The following is a 14,753-nucleotide window of genomic DNA, read 5'->3' on the forward strand; positions in this document are numbered from 1 at the left end:
GTCACCGAGTCTAAGCTCGTACTGCTCACCGCACGACAGGCCAATAATTGAGAGACAAGCTGTTGGGGCAAGGAATAATGACTTTATTCAGAAAGCCAGCTAACGGAGAAGATGGTGGACTCATGCCCCAAAGAACCATCTTGCCTGAATTAGAATTCAGGCTTCTTTTACACTAAAAAGGGAGGGAGTAAAGTCAAACACTTTCTGGTTCCCATCGGCCTCCAAGGGGTGTGTTAATTTCTTCCTGCCTGCAGTCATTCACAGGTGGACCTGGTCAGGATGTTTCCTGTGAGCTAAACAAAGGTATTTTAGCTTTATGGTCATTACCTGGGAAGCAGGGTTCCCAGAGATGTGCCATTACATATAATTTAAGCTTATAGACAACATCTCTTTAGTGATTAACTTGTAATAGAACACAAAGGCTCTTCCCTATTACAGTACCAAGCACTGGGCTAGTTACTGGGATACGGAAATGAATAAATCACAGTCAGCCCCTTTCCTCGCAGTCCAGTGAACAAGGTGGGCATGTCAACCAAGAATCACAGCCCAGTGCTCTCCGTGCTGTAACAGAGGCAGGTACAGAGGGCTGGGGGGAAGATGTTAAGTATCTGAGGTAGGGTATGGTTTCAGGAAAGAAATTATGCTTTATCTCAAAATTAAAGAAGCACAGGAGTTCTTCACATATACACAGAGTGATGGCATAGGAGTGACATCTGAATAAACATGGCACAATCATCCAGGGAGGATCCAGAGGCTGGAACAGGATGGGGCCTGATCCCATGAAGACCTTATGCCATTCTGAGAAGCTTATCCTCGAGACTGTAACCAGAGGAATGCCCACCCCAGACCATAATGGTCTCAGCCACTTCTGACCTGGTCAAGAACACTCATTGCATATTTTACTAATATGATACTTATTTGCTGTCCTATCCTATTTCTGAGTACTAAGCAGCCCACACAAGCATTTCTGAGAAGCTTTGCTATGCTGACCCACCAATGGCCCCTCTCTGATGCTTCTTATCCCAGGTTGATATGTTTTCCACCAGGGAACTCTGCTACATTGGCCACAGCTGATTGGACCAAGGACTAGCACCTGACCTGCAGGCAACTACCTCTTGGTTGGCCAGTGCCCAGGGAGGGGGGCCCAGAACCAAAGCCAGGCTCAGTGGTATCTTTTCATCCTGTATGTGGACTGCCTAGAGTCCCTCTCTTAAGGAAATCTGAATGTGAAACACACAGAGAGGAAAACAGACATAGAGGCAATGAAAGTGGGAAAACTCACTTTGAAAAAAGCAGTAAGCAGAAGCCATGAATCAACCAAACCCACAAGGTAGAGAGCAGTACCGGCAGACAGGCAAAGCTCAGAAATAGATGAGGCAGCGTCACAAACACGGAGCGCTAGGTAGGGAGCCGGTAATGAGAGAAGCCATATTATATCCTGAATCATATAGGATACGGTTGCCAAACACTCCTGGTTTTTGTGAGTGCAGCAGGGCAGTGGTTAAGACAATTTTCTGTTTTCCCTATTTCCCTAAGCATCTTCAAATTAAACCCCAAAACACTGTGGACAAGTCTCTTTTCCTTGGAACCTGAATGAGTCTAATGTAACAGGGACAAGTCCTTTCTGCCCAGCTAGATGGCATGGCCTGCGAGGGCTTTCTCGTGGAACACCCTGTGCATTGGCAGAAAAGCAAGAAGGAGAACAACTTATTCGGAAAGGTTCCCAGGGTTTTCATAAGAGGAAATGTAGGCAGCCTGTGGAGGGAAGGGTGACACAAGAGACAGGAGAAGCAGGGAGGGGCCAGATCCTAAGGGGGCAACCATAGCAAGGAATCTGGGTTTCATCCTGAGATTATGGGGCTCTGTTTAGAGCCCCATAGCTTAGGAAGGAAGAATGATATGGTCAGGTTTGAGATTGTTGGATAAAGTCACATTATACACTGTCATCTCCAATGGAGGTAGATATAAAACATTTACAACCCAGAGGAACCCTCTTCAGTAAAAATGACCTACCCCTACGTGACCCTGAAGGAAATCCAACTTTCCAGGTATATTCACCCAGCCAAAAATGGAAAACAAAGAAATTTAGGCAAATTACAAACTCCAGTGCCCAGACAAAGGAAGCCCCCGCAAAGAACAACTCCTCCAACCATTATTTCCTTGAGACAGAACATAACACACATGAAGGAGACCCAGAGCTGGCGAGAGTTTTTCTGAATGTTTTGTGAAATGGGACACTCATTTCTCTGGGGAAAACAATCTCTAAAGAGAGATTTCATGGAAAGTCACCCTGTATCTTATCTACTTTACCCTGGTCTAAGTCTCACAGTCGCCTGTTTCTACCCCACACAGTCGGGCACTGGAAGCTTCCAGAAGGACTCTGGCTACAGAGCAGTAATAAGAACTCGGGATGAAGTGACCTCCCGGGCTCACTCTGGCTTCTGGAACTCAGCCTCCACCTGCCAGCGCGCTGTCTCCCCTGCTTCGTGCTTACCTTGTCTTTCCCTCTCACTGATGCCTTCAAATAGCCCTGTGTTCCCAGGAACAGTGGTTATGCTATCAATTCAAAGAACCACCACTTCAGAGGAAAGGGATCGCGAACCCACCCCGCTCCCGGGTCCCCGCTGGCTATTTGCAGAAGTTCTCCACAAGCCGAGAAAAGTCCTCCGCGTGCGATACCCGCTCCATCACAGTGGGTTAATCAAGGCTCTCTGCAGCTTCCTCCACGATCTGCTCGCACTGCCTTCTCTCTGAGACTTGGCAGGGAAACGCACGCTGGTTTTCATCCTAACTCAGGGACAGCGAGGTTTTTCATACCTGCGCAGCGGCCTGTGCCAGTTTGGATTCAAAGGGGCATCACGGGATGAAACAGAAAGAAAAGCAGTGGAGGCGCCAAGCTGCGAATCATAACCAGCTTCCCTGATGCTGTGCCACAGTCAACGTTAGACTGGAGAGCCCATTTCCTGTTTTCTTTACAGGTTAAACCCTGTCAAATTTGATCCAACTCCAACCCAAACTTGTCTCTAACAAAATGATTGTTTTCCAAGCTCCAGCTGCTGGCAGATTCATTTCGAGACATATTCAATACAAGTGAACCACTGTATAAGGTAAGATGCTTAAGCGGGGTGCCTTAGTCTGAATTTTCCTCTTGTTCTCTGTTCCCTTCTTTCCCTCCTCAGCTCCTTCTTTCCAGTTTTTGGCCTTTGTTAAGTTCACTCCTGGGGCCTCATTTCTGCTTCATTTTCTAGACGTCTTTTCATTTTTCCAGCTACCCTCCTCCTCACTTATTTACCCTTCACTCTATTTTCGTCTTGTTTCTTCCTTCTCCTCTCCTCTCTTTTCCCTTTCTTCTGGCTTCTTGCCTCTTCTCAGTCTTAATGTTGAGAGGATCTACAATCCTAAAGTCACAGTGGTATTCCAAACGTTGGCAGCAGGTACCACAGGGGCGCTGACTCATCAGGACAGACGCTAGCAGTGGAGCGGGGAGATCCAGAAGGTTCCCTACTTTGCTACTAACTAGTGGGTTGTGAGAGGTGAAAGAGGACAGTGGGGCAGGGACAGGAGAGCACCCTCAGAAGGCTCATGGAAGTGGCTAATTACAGTAGCAACTCAGAACAATTCCGATCTTTTAATGATCAAAAGTGTACCAGATTGAGAACAAGAAAACAGCCACTGACATGTGGGAACGGTCCTGGTTCTGTCAGCCAGGCCTTGGTGTTGCTAGGAGCTGGCACTGACATGTACAGCCAGACCTTGTTGAATATGAGCGATTTCACAGAACACCAATGACTGTGATGGATCCAAGGAAAAACAAGACCACTCCACACAAAAATATGAACATCATCCAGAGTGCAAAAATGGGGCTTCCCTGGTGGCGCAGTGGTTGAGAGTCCGCCTGCCAATGCAGGGGACGCAGGTTCGTGCCCCGGTCCGGGAAGATCCCACATGCCGCGGAGCGGCTGGGCCCGGGAGCCATGGCTGCTGAGCCTGCGCGTCCGGAGCCTGTGCTCCGCAACGGGAAAGGCCACAACAGTGAGAGGCCCGCGTACTGCATAAACAAACAAACAAACAAACAAACAAAGTGCAAAAATGACCACACGTCCTCCTATCCTGCTAATGAGTGACCCCTCTTCTTTACCAATTACAGTTCCAGCCTTGATTCACTCATCCTGCCTTCTACGGTCGGGTTAAGATACCCAATGATAGAATTACCCTCACTCTTGGAACGCATCCTATCCTAATTTCTTCACCCCTCCCTCAAATCATCAAGCACAAGCCCAAATCCTATAGTAGGTTCTTTCCAACACCCTTTAACTGAGTGTCCCCAACTTCCCCATGGTGTGCGTCTCCCCCGTTACAACAAGCAACAAACCCAACTTGTTCAACCACAGGTGTGTTCCTGGTGGGCTTTGGCTGAAGGTCACTGACGAGGTGCATTTTTGTCCTGCCAAAGCCTTGAGACCACTTTTTTTTTTTTAAAGAAGATGTTAGGGGTAGGAGTTTATTAATTTATTTTATTTATTGTTGCTGTGTTGGGTTTTTGTTTCTGTGCGAGGGCTTTCTCTAGTTGTGGCAAGCGGGGGCCACTCTTCATTGCGGTGTGCGGGCCTCTCACTGTCGCGGCCTCTCTTGTTGCGGAGCACAGGCTCCAGACGCGCAGGCTCAGTAGTTGTGGCTCACGAGCCCAGTTGCTCCGCGGCACGTGGGATCCTCCCAGACCAGGGCTCGAAGCCGTGTCCCCTGCATTAGCAGGCAGATTCTCAACCACTGCGCCACCAGGGAAGACCCTTGAGACCACTTTGAGGAGAGGATTCTGACAAGGAGGACCTGAGCCCTCACCTCAGTGAAGGGCGCCAGTTAAGTTCCCTGTGAGGCACAGACAGGGGACCTGCTCTTCACCCTGTCCCCCTTCCCACTGGTAATTCTGGAAAGCTCCCAAGAGAAGAGCATGACAGAGAGGGAAGTCTTCCAGATCTAGCAGGGGAGATCCTCACCTCTTGGCTGGGGAGTCCTGCTGTAAGGCGAGGGGGAGGAAAGGGCAGAGTTTGGGACAGATGAATCCTTTTGCCTCCTCGAGGGTGGAGGCAGCTCTCTACGTTCTCAGAATAATTCCCGAGCATCTATAGTACTGTTGCTTATTCCCCCACCACAGACCACTTCCGCTCCAGAGCCGACCCTACTTCCTCCCCATGACTAGCGTTTCTAGTTTGGCCCAGGAGCTCCAGCAGGCATTGTTTTCCCTTTCATCATGGCTTTCAACTAACACACAGGAAGGAGCTTAGAGCCAACAGAAAACTTAACGCATCAATGCCGATGTCAGGAGATAGGACCAAGCCTGCCTCTTAGAACGCAACTTAAGCTGAAGGTAAGCACTAGATTCCAGGAACCTGAGTGGCCACACAGTTTGCCCAAGTTCATGTAAAAATGAGTCTTGTTATAAAGCAGTTCCTTCCTGCCTTCAGACACTTGAGTGAAATATGCTTCAGAAGGACTCATAATCGCTAGACACCAAATGAGCCACCAACCCAGGATTACCCCTAAATTATTCAAGATGTTGGGAAAATACATACACAAAACAGATCAATCAAAGAAATCAAATACATGCCCTGCGGTTCTGAGACGATTAGGTGGGAACATTCTGCAATTACACACAAACAATTATTTCCCCCACTGAGTGGTATCAGAAAACTTGGAAAAATTAAATGCGGTATCATATCACCAGCCCACAGAGTAGAAGGCGTCATCCTGAGCACTGGATGTCAGTAAACAGAATTACAAAGCCTAATAGGATCACAGAACAAAACCTGAGGGAATCACCGTCTTTCAAACAAGACCGTGATTATCTCCATGTGTGAGCTTATGGGGGGTGGGGGAGGCAGGGGCGCTGTTCCTGATTCAAGGTTCTCAAGGTCACAGGAGGAGCACCTGGGGATGCCAGAGCTGATGGGCCGCTCTGCATCCCACCAGCACCCAGCACTCCAGCTGCCCACTTTGGGACAGTTTAATCTGACAGAACAAAGCAGCTGGAAGATGTTGGAGCAGAGAAAACCATGGCATGCCGAGGAGGCATTCTCCCTGAGCTCATTAAAAAGATATATTAATTGGGATAACTAAGCTGCTATAACAAATAAATCCCAAATTTCCAGGGACTTCACAGCATAAAAATTTCTTTCTCTCTTAAGTACCATTCCAATGTGGGTGTCCTGGCCAGCGGACAGCTTTCTTCCTTACGCCGATCAGGGCCCACCAGCCCTCCAGAGCAGCAGCTCTCTGCCTTGGTCATCTTGTAGAACATCTGGGGAGCTTAAAACTCTTGCTGCCCCCCAGAGTTGTGTGTGGGGTTTTGGTTTCCCCAAAACACAGTCTCGGTGATCAAATCACATTCTGTGAACAGGTATGCAATGGAAAGCACTAACCCTGGAGGCAGCCTCATCTCCCCAACTCATCTGAGGGCCCTGAAGAATCAAGGCCATAGTATATGACGATCTGTGACCATTTCCTCTCCCCACCCAGGAACCAGCATTGTCTGGGGGGTGGGAGTAGCAGGTACTTTGAGTCCACTAGCACAGCCCACACTGAGAGTGAGGGTATGAAAAGGTAACCAATCAAATGGAGAACTTTAGCAGCCAAGGAGAGTGCTAGGTGGAGCCCCATTGGCTGGGAACCAGAGTGGCCTCTGTATTTAAAGCAAAAGAGGAGCCCATTTTCTGCTTGGCTCCAATCTGGAAGTTACTCTTTTTACCAAATTAAGCCACAGGGGAAGCCCCTTCGCCGTGTCACAGTGTAGAGGCAGTGGGGCAAGCCCAGCTCCTCAGGGGCAAGTCCCAGTGCTTTGGGAAAAGACAGCCTGTGACACCTGGGGTCAGCAGGAAGTCAGTGTTTTTGCTGAGCTTGGTGAGGGACGTTAGCCTCCTTTAAACACCATCAATGGAGACTCAGGCTGAAAATAGACTGGGAGCAATGGCAGAGCAAGACTGAGAATTCTCTCATAAGGGCCAGAAACAAGCAATCAATAGTCCCACAGACTGGTCTGGGACAAGAGCAGCGAGGCCACATGACAAAGGGTCAACAGGGTCAGGGTGTGTAAGAAAGATGCCTGCATGAGACCAGGGCTGAGCTGGTCCCTTGGCCACACTTGGTTGAGGGTCTTACCAGGAGGTTGGGAAATGGAAATGAATCCCTCAACACCACTGGATGGTATTCATGATTGTTGCAAATGGCCAGCTTGGGTCACCCCTAAAGTAATCTACACGTGCTCTGATTCCACAGTGAGAGTTCTGTCATTCCCAGCATATCCCATTTGTCATCTTTTATAGTACAGCATAATACCCCTCCCAGCGTTAACTGTAAATAGATTCCCAGCCTGGATGTGCCCCGCCAGACTCACACAGTCAAAATCCCAGTGTCCAGAGTGAGGTAACCAGGCAAGCAGTTTACTCCACAGGGAACACAGCTGTCAGCAGCATCTGAAAAGAAGAAAAAGAGAAAAGAAAAGAAATACAATGGAATACTACTCAGCCATGAAAAAGAATGAAATAATGCCATTTGCAGCAATGTGGTTGGACCTAGAGATTATCATACTAAGTGAAGTAAATCAGAGACAAATATCATATGATATCTCTTATATATGGAATCTAAGAAAATGATACAAGTGAACTTATTTACAAAACAGAAATAGACTCGCAGGCATAGAAGACAAACTTATGGTTACCAAAGGGGAAAGTGGCTGGGGAAAAGGATAAGTTCGGAATTTGGGATTAACTGATACATACTACTACGTATAAAAGAGGTAAACAACAAAGACCTACTGTATAGCACAGGAAGCTATATTCAATATCTTGTACTAACCTATAATTGAAAAGAACCTGAAAAAGTATATATTTGAATCATTTTGCTGTACATCTGGAACTAGCACAACATTGTAAATCAACTATACTTCAATTTAAAAAATTAAAATTTAAAAAAAAAAAAAGGAAAGGAAGGAGAGGATGGGAGGAAAGGAAGGAAAAAAACTCTCAGTTCTGGGAGGGCATATAGCGTACCCTAAATAATAGAAACTCAGGCATGAAGAAAATATAGAATCTAGTACGGGCTCTGGCAAAAACTAATTTCTGTGACCTTGGACATGTCCCTTACCATCTCTGGGCTTCAGTGTCCTGTAAAGAGAGAGAGTTGGACTAGAAGTTGTAAGGCCTCTTCCAGCTCTGTGATACTTCCATTCAATGGTGAAGATGATTATGGAAAATTGAATTTACCTAAAGTCAAGTCTTATACAAGAGAACTTTAGGTACATCTCTAGTCATTTCTAAATGACATGTGAAAGAACTCAGTTTAGAAATGATGCAGGCCTCTGCTTTCTCTCCTCCCTTTCAGCTCCTGTTACCCTTGGTCATTACTGCTGCTCATGAAGGTTGCCATTAGATGAAAAGCAGGAGAAAAGAAAATGAACTACAATTCCATCATTTGGTTTTCCTTACTTAGTAAAGAGCAAATCACAAGCAACAACATGCAGATAAGTACAGGTGGGAACTCTGTACATCAAAGAGGAAAAGCAGAAGGAGGAAGGAAATGTAAGTGTTGCTTTACACAGCCACGATGGGCTTCTCTGTCCCAGGCATGCAAGGAGAGCCAACACATAACGGCCATCTTTCCTCACCCTCTGCTGAGGAGACCCAAAGAGCATGTGTGAGCATTAAATTGGATGATTTGTCATGATAGCTCAGATCTGGAGTGTGTTTTCCCATTAAAGCTCTGGTCTTCTCCTTCTTACAAATGTGTGCTTTCATGCTATTTGGGCTGTTTCACATTGCATATAAAAAGGCAGCAGTAATTGTATGAATCTGCCCATCTCACATGTACCATGCTCAGTTGTTCAGCGTAGCCTTGGTGATGAGGTCATCTTCCAGGACTTTTATATTCAGGAGGTGTTGGGGCAGCCGTTCTTCCCTAGATATATTTATGCTCAGCACTGTAAACTGAAATATGGCCACAGCTACAAAAGAAGAGTATGAAACAGAGATCTATTTTGTCTCAAAAGTCAAGCCGCGGCTTGGTCATTGGATAAATGAGGATAAGATAAGTTACCCTTACAAATAACTGCGAAGATTTAGGAGCCTGAAGATCAAGAAGTGAATTTCTTTCTCCTGTAAGAGTCCAGGTGCCCAGGCTGACAAATGCTCTGCCATCTTCAGAAGGCAGCTGCTGAGGTCTCCCTGGGAACTGCCCTCCCAGTTCACCAGGAGGGGAAAGGAGCATGAAGGACCCACAAGGGCTGGGCCTGACAGCTGTATCCACTACTTCCACTCACACCCCACTGGAGAGGACTTGGACACATTGTCACACCTAAATGCACAGAAGGCAGGGAAATGTAGTCTCACTGTGTGGCCAGAAATGGGGTGATGAATTTGCATAAACAGCTAGTGGTCTCTTCCACTTTTTACTTGCAGGTTGCAATTCATTCGTGCATCATAAAAATCAATTTAGAAAGTGCAAATTAGCATTTTTTTAAAATGGGATGGAAGAGAGGAGAAGGGAAAGAAAGCATAGGGAAGGGAAGGGGAGGGGAGGAGGGGAGAGAAGAGGTCAGAGACTAGTGCATGTAGGAAGGTTAAGTAGTGTTTAATGAAATTTGTATCAGTTGTATGTGTGTTAATAAGATATTATGTCACATGAATTTCTTACTGTGGGTCACAGTCAGAAAGATTTGAAAGCCCCTGGCTTAGCCACACCTTCTTTTTTTTTTTTTCTGTGGTACGTGGGCCTCTCACTGTTGTGCTCCGGACGCGCAGGCTCAGAGGCCATGGCTCACGGGCCCAGCCGCTCCACGGCATGTGGGATCTTCCCGGACCGGGGCATGAACCCGTGTCCCCTGCATCGGCAGGCGGACTCTCAACCACTGCGCCACCAGGGAAGCCCAAGTTTTGTTTTTTTTTTTTTAGCCACACCTTCTTAAGTTTGTTGTTTAAAAATCTAGGAAGATGAGTTTTTTTCAACCCACAGATATCTCTTATTGTAACATCACACTAACACCATTAGTTATTCACTGTAGAGTAGAAACTGGTCTTGGACACCACAGAATGGTGGGAATGTGTCCATTTATTCATAACAACACAGAACTAGATTTCCAGTTAGAAAGCCTGGATTCAGATCCCCACTGCTAGTGCCCATTGTTCGTTCATTCATTCACACCACAAACATATACTGAGCACCCATTATGTGCCAGTCACAGCGCTAGTGTGGAAGATAAAGCATTAAGCAAATAATCACGGCCCCTGCCCACACTTTGAGTTAGAGACAAAAAATAAACAAGAAAACAAAACTGATAGCTACAGAATGTGAGTGGCATGTTCTGTTAACCTCTTAGTGCTTCCATTTCCTGATTTATAAATAAGTATCATATATCAATACCTCAAAGGTACATGATGGTACTTTGTAAGTGTGTATACTTAGGTAAGGAATTACTTTATTCAGTGATGATTTGCTGAATGCTGATCCCATACTCAAGAGTAATAGGACCATGGAGTTTAGTTATTAGCAAATCAAACCACCTCTTTATAAAGTGGCCTCATCTAGTGTTACAGGTTGAATCATGTCTCCTAAAAAAAAGATATTTTGGAGTCTTAAACCCCAGTACCTCAAAATGTGACCTTATTTAGAAACAGAGTCTTTGCAGATGTAGTCAAGTTAAAATAAGGTCATTAGGGTAGGCCCCGGTCCCACATGACTTGTGTTCTTATAAAAAAGGAAAAATTGGACACACACACACAGGGAGAACGCCATGTGAAAATGAAGGCAGAGGTCAGGAGGATGCATCTACAAACCAAGGAACACCAAACACTGGCAGCAAGTCGCCAGACGCTGGGAGAGGCATAGAGCAGACTCTCCCTCACCGTCCTCAGAAGGAACCAACCCTGCCCACACCCTGCTCTAGGACTCCTGGCCTCCAGAACTGTCAGAGAACCAATTTCTATTGTTTAAGGCACCCAGTTTGTGGTACTTTGTCAGAGCGGCCCTAGGAAACAAACACACCTGGAAACCGAGACCCAGGGCAGCAACTCCAAGAGTCCAGACAATTCTGTACCTGGACTTCCGGTCATTTCCTGATGGATGAGTCTAGGGCTCAAGGCTACCTGCTGAGTGGAAAAAGCAAAAATTAGGACCATTTGCCTAATTTTCTTTTTCCCTTTAGCACTTTCTGGAATAGAGTTGTCATAAAAGGGATATAATGCCATTATTAACATCATTATCAACAATTCGCGTATACAAATCTTAGTGAGAATTAGATTTTAGTGTTTCCTTACACCAAGTGCTAGAGCCAGCTACACCCAGCTAATTCGTGGGAACAAAACTGGTTAAGCCGATGCGTGATTTAGTTTTACTCCTCTAGAAAGTTGACACTTTATTCATTAAACTACTCCCTTTAACACATTTCTAAATCATTGCTTTCCACTCTGATTGTCTAGTTCTCATTTCTGAATTTCAGCTGGAGTGGCTTTGATGATGAATTCTGTTTTTTACCTGACAAGGGAAGTTAAAACCGCCCCCTCCTGAACATTTAAAAGGGAAATTCAGGCCCTTTTTTGTCAGGCTGTTTATCATACCTTGCAAATACTCAAATCCATTTCCTCTGGAAAAGGTTTGTCTTTCTATGACAGGCATATAAAAAGGTTTTATTACAGTACTCTATTCATTGGCGCTGCTCTGCCTGAAGATAAAAAGGAATTCATTTTCTGGATTTTCCTTGAATGTCAGCTCTACAGTTTCCTTCTATTATCAGAGTTCTTAACCCAAGAAGAATGGAGGGGGAGGAGAATTCAAGTTAATATACAATATCAAGCCCCATTATTGACTAACATGAATATCAAAAATCCCCAAATAAAATATGAATTTAAATGAAAGCAGTAAAGACCAAAAAAAAATCTCTATAGGGATTTAATGGCAAGCAATCATTGGATTTACTTGAAACATGCTACGCTTCATGCCTCCCCAAATCTGGAAAATCGCTTCAGCATCAGTTCTTAGGTACAGCCTGATCTGTCAGTTATGGTATAGAGCAGTGCCGCTCAGGCTTTAATGTGTACGTAAACCACCACGGGGTCTGGTTAAAATGCAGATTTAGGGCTTCCCTGGTGGCGCAGTGGTTGAGAGTCCGCCTGCCGATGCAGGGGACACGGGTTCGTGCCCCGGTCCGGGAAGATCCCACATGCCGCGGGGCGGCTGGGCCCGTGAGCCATGGCCTCTGAGCCTGCGCGTCCGGAGCCTGTGCTCCGCAGCGGGAGAGGCCACAGCAGTGAGAGGCCCTTGAACCGCAAAAAAAAAAAAAAAAAAAAAAATGCAGATTTATATTCAGTAGGTCTAGCCTGGGGCCTGAGACTCTACATTTCTAACCAGCTCTGGGGTGATGCAGGACGTTGGCTTCACTCTAATCCTTGAGCTGAACCTGTCAGAATAACATAATTATGTCTCAAAATTACATAACAGGCTGGGGTCCCATCTCACACTAATTTGCACCCACTCCTAGGATGCAGTGCTGTCTGGGCATGTCCAATGGGCTGGTGGAGAGTCCATGTCTGGTGCTGACACCAGCCAGCCCGAGGACTCATGTCTGATGGCGTTGGAGAAAGCTGCAGACGGAAGCTGTGTGCAGGAGAGACCCGGGAGGCTTGGAGACGCCGCAGGGGAGAAGGGAAACACGCCACGGCGTAGAGCATAGCTTCACCTCTGCGTGGGGCTGCACTGGCTTCTGGGCAGGAAGACTGCAGGGGGGTCGGGCACCACACGCATCCTTAGGGTTTGCAGATTGGGAAGCATCAGGAGACTGCACCGTCATGGCAACCATAAGAGAGTCCAAAATGGAAACCCTGGCCGTTTGAATGGGGCTGGAGCTCATTCATTACACAGTGGGGGGCAGGAACAGGGGCACTTGAGTCCCCCCAATCCATGTAAACACAGGAGGCTTGAGGAGATTCGGGTTACACTTGCTTCTAGTGGTTGGGGGCTCGGGGCAATGAAGTATGGATGAATCACTGTCAGTCTATCGCTGTGCCCAGGAAAGCAACTCTAGCACAAACTGTAAGTCTTCAAATGATGAGACATGTTTATACCTTTCAGCCACAGACATCTCTCATTTCATAAGCCACGGAGATGGCCAAACCCCATGTCATATAAATTAAGTACTGTGTAGGGATGAAAGAGATCGGGGAGAAGGGGAAGGAATCACCAGTTTAATTTCTATAACATCAAATCTGGGAGCGCTGTAAGTTCAAGTGAAATCCAATAAAGGATAAATGATCAAAATCAGCCTTCAGCCGACCCTGATAAGCCAGGACACATTCAGTAACTTCTGTCCCTGAACCTGGCCACGTGGACTGTGAGCATCTTTGTCATCTTGAAATTCTGCTTTCAGTGACTTTTACATGCCATTGGTGGCTGGTTCTCTCTTCTGGCCTAAAGAAATGGATAACAATTTGGGTAACAGGAACCAAGTGATATAGAAGAAACTGAAATTCCTTCTTTCCATTTCTTGTTTATTTATTACGACAGTCTGACGAACAAACCAAAGGCACTGTCTGTCCTTCCGCCTTTCCCCACCAGCAGCACCAGAGGGCTTTCCACTCCACTCCGAGCAGTGAGATGCTCAGAGCAGTGAGAGGCCGGGTGGTGCTGGAATGCATTGCAGTGGGAAGAAGACCAGCAACCTCAGTGCCACCTCTGGGTAGCACCAGTCAGTGAGAGAAACCCCACAGTTTTGCACGGTCTGAGCATACTCATAACCAGTCATGTGAGGCTCCTAGGATAACCTTGATGCAAACTGGTATATGTCCCTTGCTAGTGCTTTTAGTCACTCTGATGGTCAGTTGTAGCAGCTCAAGCCCAGCTGATGCTCTATCCCCTCCCCCACCCCCCAGTCCCATTATACTAATTATGTGACCTATGCCTCAGTCTCCTCTTCTGTGAAATAGGAATCCAACAGGACAAACCTCGGAGTATTGTTAAGAAAATAAGTGAATAATGCACGGAGAGACTTAGTGCACTGTCTGGCATACAGCAAGTGCTCCATAAACGCTGCTGCAGCTTTTGCCCCGCCTTCTACTGCCAGGAAACAGGGGAGCATAGTGGTTAGAAGCATAGGCTGAGGAGTAAGACTGCCTGGGTGTGCAATCCCATCTGCACTGCTAACCACTGGCAAGTCAACTGTTCTCTGCCTCAGTTTCCTCTCTTAAAACATGAGGATGCTTATAACAGTGGCTACCTCACAGCGCTGTGGGATAATCCGTGGAAAACACTTAGCACACAGCACCTGACATACAGTAAGTGCTTCAGTACACTTATGGGCACTTCTATTGCTCCCTTATTACTCTGACCTGACCCCGTTCAAGAGAAAGCAGCTTCCACTTGAGCTCTGTGCAGAATGTCACAAACCAACACCCTGGTACAGGTCACTCACATGCTGGCATCATTTCCCTATTCACACTGTTCTGAATGATGCTACTTATTCGTCCCAATCTCAGCAGAGAAAAAACGGAAAGTCGCTTTCTCCAGTTACATTTTAGCTCATGCTCTTCCCCAGACAGAGAGCTGAGTCAAGGGAGGAGAAGTAATTTTCTGAAGCCTTGACGAAATCTTTATTTAAACCTTATAAACACTGTAAAACATTGTTGAGGATTTGGATTTTCCCCACCAGCCAGCTCCTCACAGCTTGTCCAAGGAAGAAAGACATAAACTTAGGTAAATAAAGGAATTTTAATAAAAAG

General features: G+C 46.4%; 1 long non-coding RNA gene across 1 annotated transcript in view; it reads right to left on the reverse strand.

Annotated features, from left to right (window-relative positions):
• The window catches only part of LOC117203497 (uncharacterized), a 255,765-nt gene that overhangs the window by 226,769 nt on the left and 14,243 nt on the right, over positions 1-14,753 (reverse strand). Inside the window, exon 3 of the long non-coding RNA XR_007472500.1 lies at positions 7,388-7,466. This is a non-coding gene — a long non-coding RNA (uncharacterized LOC117203497). The remainder of the gene's footprint in view (positions 1-7,387; positions 7,467-14,753) is intronic.

The sequence above is a fragment of the Orcinus orca genome, chromosome 17, assembly GCF_937001465.1.
Source record: "Orcinus orca chromosome 17, mOrcOrc1.1, whole genome shotgun sequence".
Classification (NCBI taxonomy): domain Eukaryota; kingdom Metazoa; phylum Chordata; class Mammalia; order Artiodactyla; family Delphinidae; genus Orcinus; species Orcinus orca.